Genomic DNA, 9,267 nt, shown 5'->3' with positions numbered 1-9,267 from the left:
ATAATCAGTTTCCTTAAGACGTAATTCGCCTTCATGGAAGGTGCTATAAGGTATTGGCGAACTGTCTCCCAAGCAGGATACAAAGAAGCCCAACTCAAAGTTGTTTTTCCTAGGTTTTGCAAAGCATAGACAAAACCCAGGAACATAGAAAATTTCGAATTCTTCTTCTGTCTTGCTATTGAGAAGCTAGAGGGTATTTATAGGCATTGAGGTCTCTGTAGTGAATAGTTTATGACTCTATTCGTATGGGTGCACCTCTTTGTAGGGATACAGATGCCTACATTCAGATCTGTGCCGTTGGATCGTTCGGCCGGACGATCTAACTATCCAAATTGAACTATCGAATAGATATGTGTATCACCTTATACTAGATTCTTAGAATTCAATGTATCTACTTCTATTGCCCTTGATATGCCGTTGATCAAAATACACGGTTAAGATGATCTCGCTCAAAGTGATGCAAGCGTGCTCCAAAAGCGCCTAAGCAGCCCATTGCCCACGCCATGCGTGAGCGCTCTCGGAGAGTACACCGTCCTCGCTCGTACACTGCACGCGCATTGGCATGTCTTATTATTATAAATCAAAGTTAATAGATAGTGCCTTTTAATTAACTTAGATTCTAACTTCTCGGTTTCCAGTGTGACACTAAATGAACACTTTCCTAAAATAAATAAAGGAAAATTTTACACACTTATAAATCCAATAAAATGAAACCTTTATTATTATTTTTTATTAGTATTAAGAATAATACAATAGTAATGGCAGCTAGACAATGTTGTTGAATATGGTCCTCACATCTTCTAGGCTGCCAAGATTGTTTATAATAATTCCTTTCTATGTTAGCACTTAGCAAGGTGACGTCCTTAGCAGTGTCAATGAGGCCATCCATGAAGGTTGTGTAGGCTGTGAAGTAACGACTAGTGCAGGGTTCATCTTGCTCAAAGGCGACGAGGTTTCTTAGAACGACTTTTGTCTCACCAAATATTTGGATAGTTGGGATTGCCAATACTTCATTTTTCATGTCAAAATCTATGTTGAATAAATAGGCATTTTCCTTCTTTTGAAACTTGACACCAGCACTCTTTTAAGTTCCGAGGCATTATAAAGAAGTCAGTCGCACATACTCTTCATTAGAGCCATACCCTATGCCAATGCCCTGAGTAATTATCCTAATTCTTCGGGACATGAAAGGATTAAGCAATTTAGGTTACCTGCAAACCATCCTATGAGAAGCAAATATAAATACCAATTAAGTGAGATGTTCAGATAGGGATAAACAAGTAGGGTAAATAAACCCTCAAAAGCAAGCAAAGGAAGTTGATTTTCAAGCTTAATCAAGTCAATCATGATTTTAGTCCAATATGAATCATTTGATCTGAAATGATCCTTCTCCTTTTTCTCTTATTTCCTTGAGGAACTCAATTATAAAGCAACCACCCACCACCATCATCTTCATAAACTCACTTGTTCATAAGCTCATGATGTTTGAATAACATTTTCGAGCTTCTTCCTCTAAATCACTCAGAGCCTTCACACAAAACTAAAAGGTTTTTCCAAATCGATTTAGAAGGTGATTCAAATAGTGCAACTAATTTTGTATTTCCATGATCCATAATTTTTTGACACTATGATACAAAGGGCCGGCCAATTGAGACCAACTAAGGTGTGTAGGCTTCCAGCTTTTGATTGCGAAGTTGTCTAGGAACATGGTATATATCATAACAAGACTATGATGAACGGATCTCTTTTAGTGTTTTTTCAAAGGACTTGATCATTATCTTTGATTTCTTCGATGTTTTGTTGGCAATCATCTCATTTATTTCTCTTCACATATCTAGTAAAATCACTAAATAAAATTTTTCATTCTGATGAGTTAAAAATCGACCAACCTTTGGATTTCTTCAAATTGCATGGGCACTCCAAAATGGAGGTCTTAATTAAAGCAATCAAACTCAACTTTTTTTTTTGGGAAAAGCACGCGAGTCCTATTCAGTTAGAATGGCTAGTTGTAATTACAAAAATTATTATACCCTCATGTATAATAGAATTAAAGGACTTTATCTACCATTTTCTATTAGACTTATTCTCCAATAACTTTCACCCATTTATCTCACCTCAAACCCTTCTCTATATGATTCACCATAAAATTGGGCCTCAGAGGTCATAGTGTAAGATAGGAAAGAATTCAAAAGTCGTTACTTGACAAAGAAGAGGAATCTTTGTCATCCATTGTGTGGATATATTGATAATCTGTTAAGGCAAAGATGCAAATTTTGTTGCTGGTGGATACTAGCTAGAGAAGATCGCCAGAGGCAGCAAGGCAAATAATGGTAGGAGACGGAGATGTTATAGTTGGTCGTTTCATGAGAGGTTGTTTGGAGAGAAGTGTTGGCGATTACTGATTGGAGGGAGTGGTTGGATTGAGAACTGCTGCAACTGGTTTCTTGGGAAGCAGATGAGCTTGTCTGAATTTCGGAACAGTTGCTGATGTCGGTAGCAAAGAGGGTTGGAGACGTTACGGTAGCTTCAACTGATAACCATTGAACTAAGCCAGGGAGAAGTAAAAATGGCCCAAGCCAGAAGCCCAGATCTGTGATAATCATGAGTTGATCATTAGGGCTCACAATGATCCCACCTCTGTGAAGGTGTTAGATCTTACCCTCGGTCATATAGGCAAGTTTGAGGCCGACACTGTCGTTGGAGCACAGGGAACGAGAGGTTATGAGAAGAGAGTGACTACATATAAAAAGCGCATGTATACCCAAAAAAAAGATCCAGACGATGACGACAATGGGACTTGGTTTTTTTTTTTTTTTTTGATAATTGAAATGAATATTTTTCGAATTAAAAAAAATATAAACAACATTTTAACGGTTTTCAAAAAGTGGATTGTCAGTGTTTTAAGGTCTCTATTTTGGAGTGTTGATATAATTTGTTTAATAGTTTATTATTAGAGCAAATTGTACTAGCATCCCAAAATGAAAGGTTTTAAAGCACTGACACCCCACTATATGTTTAAAAAGTATAGAGACCCCAAAAATTAGATTTTTATTAGATATATTTATTAAATTTATCATTGAAAATAGTTAAATCATTGTTTATTTTCAAAAATATCCCTATAATAAATAGTGTCTATAAGGTTTTCAATGACAAATTAGACAAATATACCCAATAAAATTCAATTTTGGGGTCTCTCTACTTTTTAAACATAAAGTGGGGTGTTAGTGCTTTAAGGCCTCCATTTTGGGGGTGCCAATGCAATTTTCTCTTATTATTATTATTTGGAAAAAATGTAGTAGAGTATGAGAATGGATGGGTTGTAAGTTCACAAAATTCAACCATCCAATTTGGTGGATTAAATCTCAACCATCGAATATGCTGCACTTTGTTCATTTGAGAAATAAGGACCGGGGAGTTTTAACTTTGGTCTCGAAGTGCACTTTCAGGCTATGGTGTATCCGTGCATGTGACTTGGTGGAGGTTCCTTCAAGGGGTAGAAAATTTATGAGGTCAAATTAGAGACAAACCTTTGTAAATGAGTACTGGTTTAATTTGTTGGGTCATTGTGTGCAGGAGGTTCTTATCTCTCAAGCTTTAGACATTACAAGAAAAGGGGTCTAACCTGGAAAGGCCACCATAAGTTCCTAAAATGCCGCCGTAGACCTATCCCTACTTTTTTGTAAACACCAGGAAAATGTTGCCATGTTGCAACGCTGATACTTTTAGTAAACGCCTATGATGGTACCTTATCGCAGTGTATTCCCCAACGTTTATGAGACGTTGTTATTAGGGGTGCAAGTTTGGCCCTGGCGGCCCTGACCCGGCCTAAGCCCACCCTGAGCCCGAATAGGGCTTGGGCTAAAGATTTTGGCCCTAAGGGCGGGTTAGGGCCAAAATATTCTGGCCTTGAACTAGGGCCAAGGGAGGGCCTAGGATTACTCTTTGGCCCGCCTAGCCCATCCCAGCCCGTCCCTGATTTTGGCCCTAAACTTGGCCCTAATTCTGGCCCTGATTTTGGCCTTGATTTGGCCCTGATTTTGACCCTGATTTTGGCCCTGGTCCTGGCCCTAATCCTGGCCCTGATCTTGGCCCTGATTTTGGCCCTGATTCTGACCCTAGTCTTGGTCCTGATCTTGGCCTTGATCTAGGCCCATGATTTTGGCCTTGATTTGAGTTTGGACCTTCCACCCATTATGGGGAAGAATTAATTATAATCCACATGGGTGAATATTTGACACGTGTCAAATTTTAAAAATATGATCATGTCTTGTAAAAAATTAATAAAAATAAATTATATCTTCATTACCAATGTAGTAAGCATCCACCTGATTTTGGCCCGATCCTGACCCTAATTTTGGCTCTAGTCTTAATGTTAATTTGACCTTGATCATGTATTAGATTTTTACCCGAATCTTCACATTAACATTGATATAACTATAAGTCTCGACTTTGACCTTCAGTCATTTTGATCATATTAGACTATGAGTTCACTTTTTATATTATTTTTAAGATAATTTTTATTTTTCGAACTAAGTCATTTTTAGTTGTTAACAAATGCGAGATAATATATTATAAACAATAAAAGCTAATATATAGAGAATTAAAATCTCACAAATCTACACCCCAACGTCTCATCATGAATATTGACATCTTTTTTTGCCTCCAATGTGATATTTCAGGAACTTTTTTTATTAAGGACAGATAGCTATATTTGTAACTAAAATATAATTTTCTTTAACTACGAAAAAAATATCAATACTAATTTATCGTTGATTTACTTGTTAACAAAGTTTTGAATATGACTTTTTTTTTTCTGTTGAATAAGGATATTAAAAGTGTAATTATTAATGCAATTTCCCAGCCTTTTGGAAATGCCATTGTAGAGGTTGAACTAATTACGCCAACACTCTTCCCAAGCCACTCGGAATAAAAAATTCTGCTGGTGGTTGTGACCAGCTTTCGTGTGTCCTAGTCACTCTCCTGGTCCTAATGTTCCAGTAATTCCACTTGGAGTGCATCGTTTCATCAATTCCTCATTCTTGAAGTAGTGAATAACTTGAATAGTAGGTGATTTCTAGCTGCTTGTCATGCCACTCCAATTGAGTTTCAACAGAATTGATGTGGATTGATCTACAAAAGGCTATGTACTCTTTTCAAGGGCCTTTGTGGGTCATGATGGTGGTGGTTATATGGATCACTCTCCAACATGGAATAAGGAATAAAATATTATTCAATTCGACTCGCACAAGTGAAACACCAATTTTGGCTACAAAGGAAAGCTTTAAAATGCTAGAGATGCAAAAAGTGAAAGTAATGTCAATGCAGGGTTGATAGAGTGGTAAAGACTCACAATTCTTCTGGACGGCATATATAGTATCCCTATCTCCTATATAGAAGAAAATCTCCAACTTCAAAAAAAGAAGTAAAAGCAAAGCTTTAAACAGCATAAAGAATTAAAAGCAACATAGTAGGATCGAAGAATCCCAATCAAAGATTCACCAAAATAGAGATTTATGTCTCCACTACAACACTTACAAACACTTCAGTCAAAAAATACATCGAAGAAAAAACAGCGTATGACCCATGTAGTACATAATGGCCATGACAATCTAAGAAGACACAGAGTTTTGAGTTGTAAGAAAGAGCAAATAGTCTGTATTATTGTCAGGATGATGATGAACGCTGCAGCAGCGACTGAAATTCCTGCCCTGCCATCCTTCTATTCCATGGTTCATTGTGATATTCATTCAAATCGATGATAACACCAGTCAAGTAAGAATTCCAGACGGTAACTTGTTTGCCAGTATTGTTGAATAAGGTCACCACATCTTTTGGGCTGCCAAGGTTGTTTCTAATATTTCCTTTTTGTATTAGCAAGGAGACATCCTTAGCAGTGTCAACGAGGCGATCCATGAATATTGCATAGGCTGTGAAGTAACAATCGGTGTAGGTTTTACCTTGCTCAGAAGCGATAAGGTTTCGAAAGAGGACTTTTGTTCGATCTTCGATGTTGAGAGTTGGGATTGTTAATACTCCCTTTTTCATGTCAAAATCTATGTCAAATAAAGAAGCATTCTCCTTCTTGTGAAACTTAACACCGGTGTTCTTAAGTTCCGAGGCATTATAAGTAAGCAGCACATACCTTTAGTTCGATGTCATCTCCATTGGAGATAATGGGATGGCAATACATCTTAATAAATCAAGAAATGCCTTGGTTCAATGCCCTTTGCCAGTAGTAGTGATTCTAATTCTTGAGCGCTAGAAAGGACTGGGCCATTAAGCAATCAATTGTGTGCAAGGCTGTAAGAGCCACTGATATACATGATAATTGACTGAGAATCCATGATGGTGATTAAATAGTAGGCCATCTAAATGCCTCAGGACAAACAAAGGAAGCTGGTTTTCAAGCCTAATCATATCACCATGGATTCCATTCCTCCATGGTAGATTGGATACAAAATGATTATCACAATTCCTCGAATTCTTGGTTTCAAGGAATTCAAGTATAAAGCAACTATCTAACACCATCATCTTGACAAATCACTTACAGCCTTGACACAAAACTCAAAGGTTTTCCTAGATCGATTTAGAAGGCGATTCAAGTACTGCAACTTATGTGTTTCCGTGATTCATAAGTGGTTGTCATAATGGTGCAAAAGGCCAATTGAGACCGACTAAGGTGTGTAGGCTTCTGGCTTTTGCATGCAAAGCTGTCTACCAACATGATATATATATATATATATATATATATATATATATATATATATCATGACATGATTGCGATGAACTGACCTCTTTTAGTTTTATTTCCACGCACTCAATCATTGTCTTGATTTCATCGATGTTCTATTGGTAATAAACATATAGTTTCTTTTTCTCTACATAGCTAGAAAAATCACTAAATTAAAATTTTCCTTCTTAAATGCTGCAAAATCACCCAAAGAACCAGCAGTACCATTGGCCATTGAATGAAGTGAACTGACCTGTCTTTGTTTTCCCTCCTTGATTCAATCAGTTTCTTGATTTCTTCATTGTTGTTCATAGATGTGCTAGAATCACCAAAAAAACTTGAAGCAATTGCCATTGAATGAAGCTCCCTATGTTCTTTCCAACTGATAGAAGACATCATAGGTAGTAATAAGACTACAACTAGTAGCTAGATCTAAAAAGTTTTGTCAAATTAAAACATTAGAAATATGTAGTTCAGGACGGCTTCAACAAGAAGAAAATTTGGAAATTGAAAAAAAATAGAAACAACATTGATATCCTTATAAAAATGCCACATTTAACAACACTAAAAGAAAAACTGAAGTTCAAACCATCATATAAGATCATTAATCTAAAATGAAATTAGATCGATAATTTATAAGCATGGAATAATTACCCACCAAAGATTCTTGGGAACAAAGGAGACTTCAAACAAATAAAATGATACGGAAGCTTTACCTCATAAATAATTGATGAATGCATAGCAAATACCCCGGGAGATTTTTTTTCTTCTTGAATTTATATTTTTGAAATAAACTCTCCCCGACAGACTTGAGAGAGCTTGGTCAATGCAGAAAATTATCTTTTATTGATGCTTTCAATTAAGTGATAGAAAAAGGAGATTTAATTAGAAGTCTTGCTGACTATCTTCCCGTTTTTGGTTATAAATGAAAGCCATCGCCGGTCGGTGTGAAAAATGATACAGCGCTGGTAAAATAACAAAAAGAAGCAATTGACATGCAAGGTGAAAATTAAGCTTCTCCAAGGAAGAGAGCCTTCTGTGGATTGACCTTCACATCCATGCCACCTGGTGAGCCCCCTCCTGGACCACACGGAGTTGACGAAACCTGAAGGGTGAAATGATGTGAAAAACACCATTTTTTTATGAGGGGGAAGAACAAACATAGAAAGAAAGGTGAACTGACTATCTCACCCTCATGTTATAGGTCCAAATAAGACGTTGCACCGGAGCATGCATCAATATGGACTGGATATTCGTATGCTTTTATTTAGAGGTAGCATGGTAGTTCCTTCGCACGCTCCCACCCATCCTTTGAAGGAAATGAGTCGGAGACACATTTTAATAGGATTGTACTATTAGGGAGTTATGATTATGACACGTGTCTTTTATCCATCCTATATATATATACACCATATCCTAATTAATAAAGTATTGTGTTATGGTATCAGGCCTCACATGTCCTTTCTTTTTCTCGTGCGAGTGTTTGTTGAATTTTTCATTTCTTGTTTTTCGTGAAACAAAGAAAACCTTTTTGAGTTCTTTGAATCTTGGTTTCAAACCATGGCGTCTTCTTCTTCTTCGACTGAAACCATTTCAAACTCCTCTACAAATTCTCTATTTCCTTTTCCAAGCATACTTAATGTTATAAATTTTGTGTCGCTTCATTTGAGTTTGGAGAATTTTCTCCTTCGGCAAACTCAATTTCAATATTTGGTCGAAAGTCAAGATTTGTTGGGGGTCTTTTCAAGAGATTGTTTTGCACCTGATTGTGTTTTGAAGTCGATTGATGGTGTTGATTTTCCAAATCCCTCTTATCAAACATGACGGCGTACTAATCGGCCCGTCAAGGCGTGGATTACTGGCACTTTGTCAGAAGGAGTTCTTGGTCTGCCAGTCAATGTTCCATCTACCGCAAGTCTTTGGCGTGTTTTGAATGATGAGTTCTCGCCAACATCTAAAGTGCGCCAGTTTGAATTGCTATATCGATTACATTTTTTGAATAAAATAGAGACTCAATCTCTTAGTGATTTCTTGATTCATTTTAAGACTCTTTGTGATTAGCTTGTAGTGATTGGGAAACCGGTGCCAGATTAGGAGGGAAGTGTTTATTCTCTCAACCAATTTGGGTGCTGCGTATGAAACCTCCGCTTACGATGTTAGCCTCATGCACCATCGTATGCAGAGGTCATACCATTGTTGCAGAGTCACATTCGTAGAAGACGTGATGGTCTTCTTGAGGCTCCCAACTTCAATCTTGCTTTCTATGGAGGTTGTACTGGTAATCCGGGTTTGTGTGTTGGCTGTGGAGGTTGCTTCAGCCATGGAGGTGGTCGGAATTAATTTTCTTCACAGAACAAGGGTTTTGTGCCTTCTACAAGGTCTTTTGTTCTAGTTCAACATCTCATGTTGGAAAGGAAAATCAACCTTGCAAGAAAATTGGACATGATGCCTTGAGATGCTGGGGGCGTTTGGATAATTCTTCTTAGTCTAATAAACTACCTAAAGCTCTTATTGTGATTCATTTGAACTCCACTCAA

The sequence above is a fragment of the Hakea prostrata genome, chromosome 7 (assembly GCF_041222555.1).
Source record: "Hakea prostrata isolate BN-2017 chromosome 7, UWA_Hpros_2, whole genome shotgun sequence".
Lineage (NCBI taxonomy): Eukaryota > Viridiplantae > Streptophyta > Magnoliopsida > Proteales > Proteaceae > Hakea > Hakea prostrata.
This window is presented reverse-complemented; position numbering follows the sequence as displayed.